Source organism: Cebus imitator, unplaced genomic scaffold, assembly GCF_001604975.1.
Source record: "Cebus imitator isolate Cc_AM_T3 unplaced genomic scaffold, Cebus_imitator-1.0 Scaffold209, whole genome shotgun sequence".
NCBI lineage: Eukaryota > Metazoa > Chordata > Mammalia > Primates > Cebidae > Cebus > Cebus imitator.
Window position 1 is genome coordinate 2,784,368 of NW_016107524.1, and position 15,505 is coordinate 2,799,872.

Sequence of the window (15,505 nt, forward strand, 5' to 3'; positions counted from 1 at the left end):
AACAGCATATATTCTAAATGTTTACCTCAAGAGTGTTATTTATTATGCAGCCCTTTAGGGCTTCAGTAATGTTATGTTTATAACTGTCAACGAAATCAGGACCTAAGGTGAGAAGACACAACCTATGTGATGTTTAAATCAGGCGGACTCCAGAAAAAGAGAAATGTCTCTCTTGCTCACCACTGTATTCTTAGCACCTATACACAATAGATACTCAATGAATATCTGTCCAAGTTTAATTATTCGTTTACAGAAAGAAAAACTAGGTTGAGGGAAATTAAAAATACATGAATCAACATTAGGTTAAGGCTTTTGATGCACTTAGTGAGTTGCTTCCCAAGGAGAGACTGGAAAGAGGTAGAAAAGTGGGCAAAATTCGACAAAGACCTCAACCATGTGATCAAAGTAAGCATCATCAGTTTTATCATGTTGTTAGTTTGTATCCTTGATACGATGTGATGAGATTGGCACTTCATCTGTTACCTTCCTCCCTAAATCATAATCCCAGTCTAATCATCAGAAAAATACCAGATAAATCTCAACTGAGGGATAGTCTATAAAATTTCTGACAAGTACTTCTTAAAATTGTCATAGTCATCAAAACAAAAAAAAAAGTCGTAGAAAGTGAAATTCTGGAACAGAAAAAAGACATTAGGGAAAAATTAGGGAAATCAGAATAAAGTATGTAGTTTAGTTAATAATACTGTAACAATTTTGTTTCCTTAATTGTGACAAATATACTACAGTAATGTATAAAGTTGAATAGGAGAAACTGGGTAAGGTACATTCAGTGTACTATCTTGCAGCTTTTCTGTAACCATAAAGCTATTCTAAAATAAAAAATTTATTTAAACAGAAAAGTTAGGGTAAGGGAAATAAAGTAGACATGGATCAAAATCCCTTGGAAGCAGATAATAATAAACATTCTTTTGATGTTTATTTATATTTATATTTAGTGGCAGGACAGGGATAGCATTCTCATACAGAGGAAATAAAATTACTAATAAAACAATACTACAAGCCAGGTGCAGTGGCTTGCACTTGTAATCCCAGCACTTTGGGAGGCTGAGGTAGGCGGACCACGTGAGGTCAGAAGTTCAAGACCAGCCTGGCCAAAATGGTGAAACCCCATATCTACTAAAAATATAAAAATCAGCCAGCCGCGGTGGTAGGCACCTGTAATCCCAGCTACTCGGGAGGCTGAGGCAGGAGAATCACTTGAACTGGGAGGTGGAGGTTGCAGTGAGCTGAGATCGCACTACTGTACTCTAACCTAGGCGACAGAGTGCCACTCTGTCTCAAAAAAAAAAAAAAAAAAAAAAAAAAAAAAAAAAAAAAAAAAAAAAAAAAAAAAAAAATATATATATATATATATATATATATGCATATATATACTATAAGCATTGTACACATTTATAGTATTAATTATGAAGTCAAATATGACCAAACAAATGCTCCTTAAATGTTAGTTTCCCAAAGCAACAGTCTTTGTTCTCAACACTTTTTTTTTGAGAGTCTCACTCCATTGCCCAGGCTGGAGTGTAGTGGCATGATCTCAGCTCACTGCAACCTCCACTTCCTAGGTTCAAGCGATTCTCCTGCCTCAGTCTCCCAAGTAGCCGGGACTATAGGCGTGCACCACCACACCAGGCTACTTTTTGTATTTTTAGTAGAGATAGGGTTTTGCCATGTTGGCCAGGCTGGTCTTGAACTCCTGACCTCAGGTGATCTGCCCACCTCAGCCTTCCAGTGAGCTGGGATTACAGGTGTGAGCCACCAAGGCTGGCCACTAATTCTTAATACTAGCTGTCATCTCTTTAGTACCCCACACCCCTGTCTCCAGTCACTACAGGTCATATTATATTTAGCTTACACTTGGCTAACTAAACTTACCATCTTCTTAATAATGAACACCCTCCCAAACTCCCTCTAACAGTTACCAATTTTTTCTTTAATAGATCACTATCCTTCTAATTTTTCTGCATTCCCACAGTCAGTCTTGTGCATTGTACTCAAAAAATACTTCCTCAAATAAGGATTTTATATCGTTCCCTAGCTCAAATGCTGTTTTAAAAAAATATTAAACCATATTTGAATTCAGAAGTGATGCTTTCAAGACCATCCACAATTGGTCATTCTTTGTACCTTTCACTTGTGAAAACAGACCTTTCTATGCAATTCTCCACTTCATACCATAGGTCCTACCTTTCCTTTACTCAGAAAATAGTCGAATACTCACTAAGCACATAATGTCTGTCTGAGAAAATAAGACTCCTTTAAGTGGTCAAAGATCTTATAATCTAATTGGGGTGACAAAACCCAAAAAGATTATTACAAGCATGGGAATTTGCCTTGTTCAATGCTGTATCCTCAGTTACTATAACAGTACCTGATCGGCCGGGCTCTGTGGCTCATGCCTGTAATGCCAGCACTTTGGAAGGCAGGAGTGGGAGGGATTGCTGGAGCCCAGCCTGGGAAATACAGCTAGATCCTGTCTCTTAAAAAACAAAACAAAACAATGTCGAGCACATCGTAAGTGCTCAAAAACTATTAAATGAAAACAAAGCAGTATAGAATGCTACAGCACAAAAGAATCATATGCTATTACAGAAGGGAAATAATTTTCAGTTGGAGAGATGAAGGTGGGTCTAACATTCTATAAATGTAAAGGCTCTCAGGATAATCAAGATATCAGGAAGTCCTCAAGACTGGGCATCATGGCGCATGCCTGTAATCTCAACATTTTGGAAGGCTGAGGTGGGAGGACCATTTGAAGCCAGGAGTTCAAAAGTAGCTTGGGCAACACAGCAACACCCTGTCTCTGTATTTTTTTTAAAAAGCCCTCAAGCTTGTGTAGATATTCAGTAGTTAAGAGGATGTTTACAGGTATATTTCCAACAGAAAAATGCTATATCAGTAAAGTTATAAAGAAAATAAAATTGTTATATAACACTGAGATAATGAATAATGAATAGTTCCTACAGGTTAGCAGAAGGTAAGATGGGATAAAATTGGAACCATAGTTAGAAAAGTCTTGAGAATAAATTTGGTATTCATGCTTGATATACAGGGCATTGGTCATTAGAGTGATACAGTTTTCAGGAAGATCAAGGGGAGTAACGTGACGGTTAGACACTAGAAAGCAAGAGTCTTAATTTCTCCTAGAAGTCTCCCTTCTCTACTCGAGCCCTCTAAAGTCTCAGTTTCCCTCTCTTAATTCTTATGGCACCTGTCTACATCATACACTTTCAGTTCTAATTGTATCCTCACATTGTAAACTTTCTTCCATGCATGCTTATAACCTCTTCAACCTAAGATTTGAGATTTCTTTTCTGAGAAATCAGTAAAGCATTGGGCCATCAAAACTTTATTTTTGGAGGCTCTTTTTGAATTTATGTAAAACTCATTACCAAAATGACAACAATCCACAAGCAACAAAAAATACACACACATACAAGGAGCAGCTAAATATGCTGCCCTAAGAATACGATTAAGTCCTTTTTGTGAAGTACTTTTTAAAGTTTTCTTTTGAGAGCTGGATCCCACAACTAAGAATGTATAAGCGAGTTATCTTCCAGCTTATGTTTTTGGTACTTCCTGTTTTATATTATTTTAAAAATTATTTAAAAAAATTTTAATATGCTCGGCATGGTGGCTCATGCCTGTAATCCCAGCACTTTGGGAGGCTGAGGCAGGTGGATCACTTGAGTCCAGGAGTTCAAGACCAGCCTGACCAATGAGGTGAAACCCCGTCTCTACTAAAAATACAAAAAAAATTAGCCAGGTGTAGTGGCAGGCACCTGTAGTCCCAGCTACTCGGAAGGCTGAGACAGGAGAATTGCTTGAACCTGGAAAGAGGAAGTTGAAGTGAGCCCAGATCATGTCACTGCACTCCAGCCTGGGGGACAGAGTGGGACTCCATCTCAAAAAAAAAAAAATTAATTTTTTTTAAGTAGAGATGGTGTTTCACCAAGTTGCACAGGTTGGTCTCAAACTCCTGGGCTCAAGCAATCCTTTTTTTGTTTGTTTGCTTGTTTTTGAGATGGAGTCTTGCTCTGTCACCCAAGCTGGAGTGCGGTGGCCTGATTTCAGCTCACTGCAACCTCTGCCTCCCAGGTTCAAGTGATTCTCCTGCCTCAGCCTCCCGAGTAGCTGAGACTACAGGCTGTGCCACCAGGTCCAGCTAATTTTTGTATTTTTAGTATAGACAGGGTTTTGCCATGTTGCTAGGCTGGTCTCGAACTCCTGACCTCAGGTGATCTGCCCACCTCAGCCTCCCAAAAGTGCTGGGATTACAGGCACCAGCCACCACACCTGGCTGAGCAACCCTATTTTAAGAGATGGAAGTCTTGCCACATTGTCCAGGTTGCACTTGAACTCCTGATCTCAGAAGATACTTCTGCCTTAGCCTTATATAAGTATTTTGTGACCTCATTTATTTTTCTTTCTCAACTAAAAATTGCTCTCAGTGTTCAGCACATATACTCATTTCTCAATTGTATTGTTTTTTCTGCCCTGAGGCCTAGATGCCATTTCAATATCTTTATCTATTAACCTCTCTGATTGAGCACCATTGTTATGGGGTAATTAAAATTCCAGTAAAATGGTGTGGCTATAACTTCTCTATACAGTTCTTGTGCAGATTTTAAATGCTTCCTGTGATTTAACATTCTTCAAGTAAAACTAATTCAAATAAAAACACACATTACAGAAATAATTTAAAACTACCAAAGCATTCACAAAATGAAATGATGTATTAGTAACCAAGGATTGTCCTTAAATTCTCTAAAATTTTGCAAACTCTCCAGGTTTATTTTGTATCTTCAACTCTTTGATCTTCTACTTTTATATATTCTAAAAACTATATTTCATTCTCTTAAAATCTGTTCATGTTAACATTCATATTAACTTCACATTTTTCCAAAAAAAGCTTTAAAAAGTACACAAACACATAAATCAAATCACTACTTCATCCCTAAAAAAGTATTTTCACAGGTAATTTTATTTACTTACGTTTAGATCATAATTTTTAGGTTAAAAGAAAAAAAGATTTTTCTAAAACTGTCAAAAAGAAATCCTCCAGATAATGAGATTATTTCTGATTACATCAGAATCTCTGATTAATGGTTTTGAAATTCAAGTAATGTTTTTTTCCAGAGTTGGCAAACTACATAATGTACTATTCTATTATTCTATGATGGTATCTAATAATACTGAGGTTTTAAAGATAGATCATCAAAACAGCAGAGAACGGCAAAAACAAACAAACAAACAAAACAACACGCCAATATACACCTTAGAAGAACTGCAGGGTAACAGAGGTAAGTCTTAAGATTCGGATGAAACAGGTATAGGCATGAATGGTTCAGCTTCCTCCTCTTCGCCATCTAAGAAAGCACCAAGATAAATGTACATGCGAAGCGACAGCACAGTCACAAAGCCCCTGGCTACCAGAGAAACCTCAGCCCCTAGTGCCACTAGAGCACTCTATTACACTCAGCCGGCCACGTGGCTGTCACAATCAGAAAAAAGATAGGAGAAACAGCTTCAAGTAACCTGGAAACACTTAACTGCCCTCCTCCCCTCACCTCGGAGATCCGGTAGGAGAAAGAAAGTCTCTGTCATTTCTTTGCACGCTAAGGCTCTTTTTTTCCCCCAGTACGGAGAAAATGAAGAGACTGTAAAGCAGAAACCCAGTGCAAGGACACTGCGAGAGTGTGGCTCCCTAGCGAAGCAGACACCCCAACTCTCAAGAGCTGCGGTGAGAACAGAGGCTTGTTGCAAAGGTGCAAAAGGGGGTGGAGTTAAGTAAGAGTGGAGGATGGACCACTGAGCACATGGGCTGCTTTCCCCTAACTACCACCATCCATCCGAGTTCCACACAGGCTGCTGCTGCAGTGGAGCAAACTCGGAAGGCTGAAGGGCCTCTCCCACCGCAGACCTCTCACCTTGCCAGGAAAGACAGGACTGGAGGGCAAAGGTAACCACGGCCCCAAAGGAGGTGGCGAACAGGAAGTGTCCATATTGCAGCACTAAAACATTAGCTCCCTCCGAGGCCCACGAGGCGGTGGAGGGGCGAGAGGGCGGTGGAAGAGCGAGAGGGCACGGGGGTCAGCCACCCCCATACCCGGGACCCGCCTCTGCCCATTACAGCGTCCGGCCGCCCCCGGCGCCTCCCTGGGCACCACTTGGCGGGCCCCAACCAATCCCAACCGGGGCCGGACGAAGACTCCAAGCCAGGCACGTCTTGCTCCACTTCAAGCCGGAGGAGGGGGCGTTGCAAAGACTCCAAGGTGCTTGGGGTACTTCCCTAACAGCAGATTCCAGCCCCGAGCCGAGCCCTGAAGGTCCTCGGGGGACCTCTCCACGCCTTCCCGGAGGAAGACACCCTCGCGGCGGTTTCCGCCGCTCGACAGCCCCTCCCGTGCGATCATGACCTCTCAGAAAAAACTCCTAACTCCTCACGAGCCACACTCCCCTCAGTTCGACACCCCCAGGAACCCACACACCACCAGAGACGCGCGCCGGGGACACCCCCGCGCCGGCACAAATTTCTCACGGGACATCTGCCTCCGCGCCCCACGCCTGGCGCCGGTCGCTCGCGCTGCCTCCGCTCCCCGAAGCGGCGACGCGGGCCGGGGCGTGGAGCGCGGTCAGCGGGCGGCGCCGGCCCGGGAGGGCACCGCTCTGCCCGGGACTCACCGTCAGCTCGGCCGACCGGCCAAGAGGCGAGGGACCGGCCGGGGAAGACAATATGGCAGAGCACCGCAGCTGTTCCCTGTAGCTTCCAGCAGTCGCCTCCGGGAAGACGCGGCAACGAGCAGGCAGCGGCAGCTGCAGTGGCGGCCCAGACAGCACCACATCCCCCTCCCGCTCGCTTCCTCCTCCTCCCTCCCCTTCCTCGCTGCCATGGCAACGCGGCGCCAAGGAGATTAGCCCCGCCCCTCCTTCCCGTCCCGCCTCCGGCGACCCAGAGCAAGGGGGCTCGGCCGGCCGCTCCCTGTTCCCGCCCACCTCCTACCGAAGGGACGGGCCTGGGATCCGGCTGGCTGCCAGGCAAGGCGGCTGGGGAGGGGGTGAAATGCAGGGTCCGGAAGGGCGGGGCTCACACGGAAGGCAGGGCGGAGGCGCTATGAGCCGGTGCGGGTTTCGGGCAGAACAGGGCAGGGGAAAGCGGGAAAATGGAAAGGCCTCGCCTGTCCGGGGAAGGACCTATAGGAGTGCAGCGGCGGCGCGGCGCGGCCGCTGAGTGGTCGAGGAGGCGCGGGGCGGGGCAAGGCTGCCGCAGGGCCCGACGGCCCTAGCTGCGTGTGCCCGGGCTGTGGAGACCTTTCTCGACACCCCGAGTTATGTGGGTTTCCGCTACAGGCTTCAGCCGTTGGCCAGGCTTTGAAAGCGCTTTAGGAACGGTAAAGCATTGCTGTAACTTAAAGTAGTGTTACTCTCTCTTAACTGAAATGTTCTGTGGAAATAAGTCAATGTGTTTGCGGTAGGGAAAAAAAGACTTTGGATCAAATTCAAAATTTAATGTGCATAGAATTTACAGAAGCTAAGGACTTAACATGCATTGTCATATCCGTAATGACAACATAGCCATGCCACATGAAATACAGGAGTGCCCATTTAAACCTGAATTTCAGATAAATGGAGAGTTTTTTAAATGTAAGAATATCTTGTTTGGTATATACTTTCTGGTTGTTTTGTTTTACTAAATATGTCAACCCTATCTAACTCATGGAAACTTTACAGATATGGAAACTGATGCTTAGAAGTAGAAACTTTACAGATATGAAAGCTGAGGCTTAGAAAAATGACCCATCAAATATATGAGAAGTGGCAGCACTAAGGCTTTAGTTTGCTACGAATATGATCCTGATAATTAAATTTTTGAGTTTATCAATATCTTCAAAAACTAGAGTAGTGATACCTATCTCACAACGGTGTTGAGTAGTCTAAAGGAAAATCCCAAATACTGACTGAGCATGTTCACTTTGTGCCCAGGCTCTGAGTATAAGGTGAGCTTTGCATGAAACAAGCTACCTGCTGACAATAAAATAAGTCAGGTGTGGGGCTGACAGCTACAGAAGAATTATGGGCATCAGAACACATTTTTATAATGTAAGCGGGGTATGGTGGCTCACGCCTGTAATCCCAGCACTTTGGGAGGCCGAGTCAGGTGGATCAGGAGGTTAGGCGTTCAAGACCAATCTGGCCAACATAATGAAACCCGGTCTCTACTAAAAATACCAAAACTTATCTGGGTGTGGTGGGGGGGTGCCTGTAATCCCAGTTACTCAGGAGGCTGAGGCAGGAGAATCGCTTGAACCTGGGAGGCAAGGTTGCAGTGAGCCGAGATCGCACCACAGCACTTCAGCCCAGGCAACAGTGAGAGACTATGTCTCAAAAAAAAAAGTAAACATTTGATCCCATCATTCCACAGATGAAGCACTGCATTCATATAATTTGTTCAGTCATCTACCAGTTCCATTTGTCTTTCCTTGCACTGTCCTGCAGGGCCTCACAGCTGCATTCGGAGGCCACAAGGCAAATGTACAATGTGCTTCAATTGGAGCAGAAGTTGCTGTGACTTCTGCCTTCGGAGCAATCACTGTTGCCCACTCATATGGACATGTTGAAGGAAATTCCTGGAAGGGGGGTATAGTAGAGACGGGGCAGGGGAAAGAAGGAAGGGAAGATTGAAAGAAGATGGAGCCACAGCCTCCTCACACCTCAGTCTTGTTTTATCTCTGCCAGCCATTGTTGTAGTGGCCACTAACATATCTTAATCTTCTTACAAATTATTTTACTAATATCTTACTTGATATATTGAACTTTAATTATGTTTCATCTTCATTGCTCTTACTCCATCTATTTATTTATTTATTTTTGAGACAGAGTCTCGTTCTGTTACCCAGGCTGGAGTGCAGTGGTGCAATCTCGGCTCACTGCAACCTCCACCTCCCACATTCAAGTGATTCTCATGCCTCAGCTGGGATTACAGGAGGGCGCTACCACACCCGACTAATTTTTGTATTTTTACAAAATACATATTGAACATATTGATGTTCAATAATGTTTGTCAGTAAAATAAGTAGAGATAGGGTTTCACCATGCTGTCCAGGCTGGTCTCAAACTCCTGACCTTAGGTGATCTGCCTGCCTCCGCCTCTCAAAGTTTTGGGATTACAGGCGTGAGCCACCATGCCCAGCCATCCATCTATATTAACATCAAGTGGCTAAGCAGTCCTCTTCAGCTGTAGAAGAATCACAGAATTTGAGAACTGGAAGATACTTCAGAGATGTGTCATTTAGGAACTCAACCTATCATGAGACAACAAATCCAGAAAAGTTATGTAACTTGCCCAAGATCAAATAATTAATCTACTGCATCCTCATTCACTAAATTCTCTCTTCTGATCCTTAACAAACTGATTCAACCCAGAAAGTCTGGGCATATTTAAATAATCTTTGTGAGTAAGGCTCAGGTCTCAGCAGATATGTTATGCCCTTAGTTTACAATCCAAGGATACTAGTATACCTACAGGCATTTTTAGAGGACTTTGAACATCTACCAAGGAAAAGCCCTGATTAAAGACAATGATGATTCAGAGTGAATAGCTTTTCGCAGGAGTTTGTAACAGTGAAAAGGCTAGGAAACCAGAGCTGAACTCTAGGAAAAAGATCCCAGCATTTAAGAACTCTTGTGAAGCTTAGTATTTTTCTATCTCCAAATTATGTCAAAGGAACATATTCAGTGATAAAATTTACTGGAAGACAAATGCATTAGAAAGTATGTTGTTTAAAATGCCCCCATGCTTAGGCTAAAAAAGTGATAGAAGCTCAAATATGTGTTTATGTTTTAAATGTATTGATCATTGTATAATGCTGCATAAGTTCAACAAAAGACTTTTTGATCATGAATTGATGGTTCTAAAAATAATCAGTTTGTCAATAAGGAGTCTAGACTTCAAGCCCCTTGAGGTCAAGAACCATGTTTTTCTATGATACAATTTCTTAGAATAGCTTTGGGTTCAGTAGTGATGTTCAATAATGTTTGTCAATAAAATAAGAAATCCCAAATTCTATGATACCAGGACTAGTATATAATGTTCCTAAATACTGGTCTGCCATTTGGGCTAAAAGGTTAGAATTATGAATAAAAGTCTAATTTTTTCCTGACGGATCATTTTCAATGCATTTCTTAAAAGCAACTACCTGTATTTAATGATATCTACCTTTTTTTAAGTCTTGGGATGAACTGTAATTTGGACCAATCCTCTTGCTGAGGACACTAGAAAAGCTCAACAAAGTATAAATGATATCAGCTTGAAGGCATTAGAGAGCTAAAAAGTTAATGAGGAGTTACCAGACCATGGTCTGGGGAATGATGGCAGTCCATTTGTCCATTCCATAGAGGGCTGCTGAGAGGATAAGCAGGAATGGGGAACAGAGACTGGAGTTCAGGGCATACTAAGAGAGAAAGAGGTGAACTCTATTGAAGACCCCTTGCTTTGGACAAGGAATTCAAAAGGCTACATCGTAAAAGGAGAGTCTGTAGCTCAGCTTTAGATCACCTCAACCTTGAAACTGGATTAGGGTAATTTCTTTGAGTTCATGCCCACAAGCACTTGGCAGAACCAAACTAAAATCGTTTCTGGAGTAAAATAATATTATCTAGGCCGCAAATGATTTCCACATATAATTTGGATAACACAATGCCTACTACACAATTTTTTAAAAAACCAGTTACATAAGGAAATAAGAAAAAATATAGTAGAAACAACAGAAAACAAAAACAGACCCCAAAGGAGTCAGAGAGTGAAATTATCAGGTACAGATTTAAAAATAACAATGCCTACTATGTTCAGATAAATCAAACACAAGATTAAATATTTGGGCAGACAACTAGAAACTTGAAAAAAGAGCTAGATGAATATTTTGGAACAAAAAAAAAATTTACTAACTGAAAATAAAGACAATGATGGGTATAAGAGCATATTAGGCACAGATAAAGGTAGAATTAGTGAACTAGAAGGTAAGTCAGAAGAAAATATTGAGAATGAAATACAAAAAGGAAAATGGTTGGAAAAATATAGAACCCATAGAAGATATAGTAAGGAAGTTTAATATTAACGTAAATGAAATTCCAAAAGGAAAGGGAAAGGTATTGAGCATAAATAATGTTTGAACCAATGACTTTCCATCTGGATTTTTTTTTTTAATTCACACAGCTGGTATACAGACTCATCATGAAAATATTGCTAAAATCTGAAGACAAAAAGAAAAAGCTTTAAGAGCAGTCAGAGAAAAGAGAGTATTTAAAAAAAAGAAAGAAAATTAGACTTGCAGTTGACTTTTTAATAGAAATGGCTGAAGCCAGAAAATGATGGAATGATAACTTTAAAGGACTGAAACAAATATTTTTTTAAGAATGAAAGTAAAATTAAGGAATTTCTGAAGGAACAAAACAGAGTATTGACAGTAGCATTCTATGGGCAGGAGGTAAATGATCCCAGTTATAAGGTCATAGATATGGTAGGAAATAAAGATCAATAAAAATGATAAATATGTGGGTAAATCTAAATGAATATTGATACTGACTATATAAGACTATAATAAGCATGTCTTCTGTATTTCAGAATACACAATAGGCTGAGCATGGTGGTTCACACCTGTAACCCCGGCAATTTGGGAGGCTGAGGCAGGAGGATTACTTGAAGCCAGGAGTTAGAGACAAGCCTGGGTAACATAGTGAGACCCAATCTCTACATAAAATTAAAAAATTGGCCAGGCATGGTGGTACATGCCTGTAGTGGAAAGCTTCTTGGGAAGCTGAGGTGGGAAGATTGCTTGAGCCCAGTAAGCAATGATTACACCACTGCACTGCACTCTAGCCTAAGCAACGGAGACCCTCTCTCTTAAGACAAACACACACACACACACACACACACACACAAAATAATAGTATATGTTAGGAGAAGGTAAATGGAATCAAGAATTCTAAAATCAGTGCATTTTCTAGGAGCATGGAAAAAGTTATAATTAATATTAGACTCTGATAAGTGAAGAATGCATCATACAATCTCTAGAATAATTATTGAGAAAATAATAAGAAACGATGTGTATTAGTCAGGATTCTTCAGAGAAGAAGTGAAGGCTTAGTAGCCTAAAATCTGTAAGGTGGAACAACAGGCTAGAGACCCAAGGAAGAGTTGCAGTTTGAGTCCAAAAGCAGTCTGCTAGCAGAATTCCTTCTTGCTCATGGGAGATAAGTCTTTGTTCTATTAAGGCATTGGATAAGATCCACCCACCTTACGGAAGGTAATCTGCTTTATTAAAGTCCATGGATTTAAATGTTAATCTCATCCAAAAAACACTTTCACAGAAACATTTAGAATAGTGTTTGACCAAACATTTGGACACCAGTAGCACTGCCAAGTTGATTCATAAAATAAACCATCACACTATGCAATTTCCAGTCTACTTTGAGAGTGTGAGAAAATGGAGTAATAAAAAATAATCTAAACGCAAGATAGAAGACAAATAAGAACATTGAATAAAACAAATAGAAAGCTGTTATAAGAAGGTAGACATAAACCCAAATATATCACTAATTACACTAAATGAAAACAGATCCTAATTTAATGACAAAGATTGTTTTTGCTACCTATTGTTATGTAACAAACTACCCCAAAATTTAGTAGTTTAGGCCCAGCACAGTGCCTTACACCTGTAAATCCAGCACTTTGGGAGGGTGAGGAAGGCAGATCACTTGAGGTTAGGAGTTCAAAGACCAGCCTGGCCAACATGGCGGACCCCCATCTCTACTTAAAATGTACCAAATGGCCAGGTGCAGTGGCTTACGCCTATAATCCCAGCACTTTGGGAGGCCGAAGTGGGTGGATCACCTGAGGTCAGGAGTTTGAGACCAGACTGACCAACATGGTGAAACCTTGTCTTTACTAAAAATGCAAAAATTATCTGGAAGTGGTGGTGGGCACCTGTAATCTCAGCTACTTGGGAGGCTGAGGCAAGAGAATCTCTTGAACCCAGGAGGTAGAGGTTGTAGTGAGCCATGATTGCGCCACTGTGCTCCAGCCTGGGCAACAGAGCAACACCCTGTCTTCCAAAAAAAAAAAAAATTTAGTAGCTTAAAATCAAAAGCATTTTATTATTTTTCCTGATTCTATGGGTCAGAAATTTCAATAGGACATAATGGAGAAGGCACTTTCTTCTCTGGGTAATGTCCACTGGGGCTGAAATGTTCTAGATAGCCTTTTTGTCCACATGTCTAGCACCTCAGCTGGGATGGATCCAATGCCCAGGGGTTAGAACATCTTGTCTGATATCATATGTGTGGGGCCTTGGTTCTCACAATTGATTGGGTTATTTGGTTTTTCTACAAGTAGTTCTTGGACTTCTTTTCCACATGGCCCATCCATGTAGTCTCTCCAGAAAGATAGCAAGCTCATAGTTCCCAAGAAGATCAGGCTTAGAACTAACACACTATCATTTCTGTTACATTCTATCAGATAAAGGAAATTTCAGGCCTAGAGTCAAGAAGAGTAAACTACATAAGGGTCTAAATACTAGGAAGTGGGATAAACCTGGGGCTACTAATTGAGTTAACCAACTACCGCAGACTGTCAGAATGGGCAAAAATAAAAACCCAACCACATGCTGTTTACAAGAAACATATCTAGAACATAAAAATACAGAAAGTTTGAAAGTAAAGACTAGAAAAAAACTAAGCCATGCAATATTAACAAAAGGAAGCTGGAATAGCTAAATTAAGTAGATACTAAGACAAAAAGTACTTGATGGAGTGAAGGGGAGACTCTTCATAATAATGAAGATTTAATTTTCCAGGAAGATAAAAATATTCTAAATTTGTATTCCTCCAAGAACATAACCTCAAAGTATGTAAAGCAAATATTACAAAACTATGAGGAATAAAAACTCCAGAATTTTAGGAGGAGATGTTAACATATTCAATTACTGATGAAACAGGCAGACAAAAAAATCACTATTAGCAAAGTTAAGTGTAAGAATATGTGGAATACTTTTCCATAGTCCTTTACATATGAAGAAATTCACTAGTTTGTGTTATTTCTGTTTTGGCTCATGAAGCTGGTAAGGATATTAGAGGATCCTGAGCCTTCAGGCTGGTTAGAATCTCTCCCTATTTTACAGATAATTTATGTACCTTTACCTCATTCATTAAATAAACTTAGTAACTACCGACTATGTTCCAGGCCCTGTGCTTAGAACAGAGGTGAAAACAGTAGTTAAAACTACAGACAAGCAAATCAGAAAATATAATTGTAGTATATAAGTGCAGTGGTAAAGCTTTACATAAGTAGTAATGGGAATCAAGTCCTAACTCAGCCCTGGGAGATGTCTGAACAAAGATTGAAGAGAGAAGAATATGGAGTAGAAGTAGGAATGGGCATGGTGGAAGAGGGGTGGAACCATATCTGCAAAGCCTAGTGGAGAAAGAGCATTATTATTCAAGTGAGAGAACTGCCAGTCATTTGGACTGTCTGGAATATAAAAGGTTGCTCAAGTTAAGGATTATGTGGTTACAAGAAACAGAAACTCATGCCAGCTGGCTAAAGTAAAGGAGAAATGAATATAAAAATAGGCAGGGATTATGTGAGACACAACTGTGGGAAGCACAGCCAAAATGGCAAGAACTCTCCCTTTTCTCTCATCATCTAGTCTTGGCATTTCTTTGTGTGTCTGTTTCACTCTCTGCTCACTTATATGCTTACATGTAGTCCATTATGGCTGTCCCAGATACGGGCCTTGGCTTTCCAGCTCTGCCACCAACCCGCTTTGTCTAACTTTCCTGCTTAGCAACCTACAGTTACTACCTAACACAGCCTCAGGGTCCCAAATCCAAATTCCCAGGAGCTGTAATAGACTGATGCAGCTTCTACATGATTGTAGATCAGGGGTCAGCAAACTGTGGCCCTGCCTTCCACTTTTGTAAATAAAGTTTTTATGGAACATAGTCACACACATTGATTAACATACTATCGATGGCTGCTTTGGCACTACAAAGACAGAGTTGTGCAACTGAGACAGAGAACCAATGGACCATAAGGCTGAAAACATTTACTATGGAGACTTTTACAGAAAAAATTTGCTGGTCAGGCATGGTGGCTCATGCCTGTAATCCCAGCACTTTGAGAGGTCGAGGCGGGTGGATCACCTGTGGTTAGGAGTTCAAGACCAGCCTGGCTAATATGGTGAAAGCTTGTCTCTACTAAAAATACAAAAACTACCTGGGTGTGGTGCTGTGTGCCTATAATCCCACCTTCTTGAGAGGCTGAGGCAGGAGAATTACTTGAACCCGGGAGGCGGAGGTGGCAGTGAGCCAAGATTGCATCACTACACTCCAGCCTGGGCAACATAGCAAGACTCTGTCTCAAAAAGAAAAAGAAATGAAAAAGTTTGCTGACCCTGCAGTAGACAGGTCATGTGGAGGTGTAGAACTGTGT

The 15,505-nt window shown here is 41.4% G+C and overlaps 1 protein-coding gene across 5 annotated transcripts in view; it reads right to left on the reverse strand.

Moving 5' to 3' along the window:
* The window catches only part of FOXN2 (forkhead box N2), a 68,601-nt gene extending 61,760 nt beyond the window's left edge, over positions 1–6,841 (reverse strand). For 2 of the 5 annotated variants that reach the window (XM_017548525.2, XM_037745733.1), the window contains exon 1: positions 6,703–6,841. The gene's annotated coding sequence lies outside the window, so the exon portion shown is untranslated. The remainder of the gene's footprint in view (positions 1–6,702) is intronic. The other 3 variants (XM_017548523.2, XM_017548527.2, XM_037745734.1) reach the window with 3 other exon arrangements.
* Positions 6,842–15,505: the final 8,664 nt, after the last annotated feature.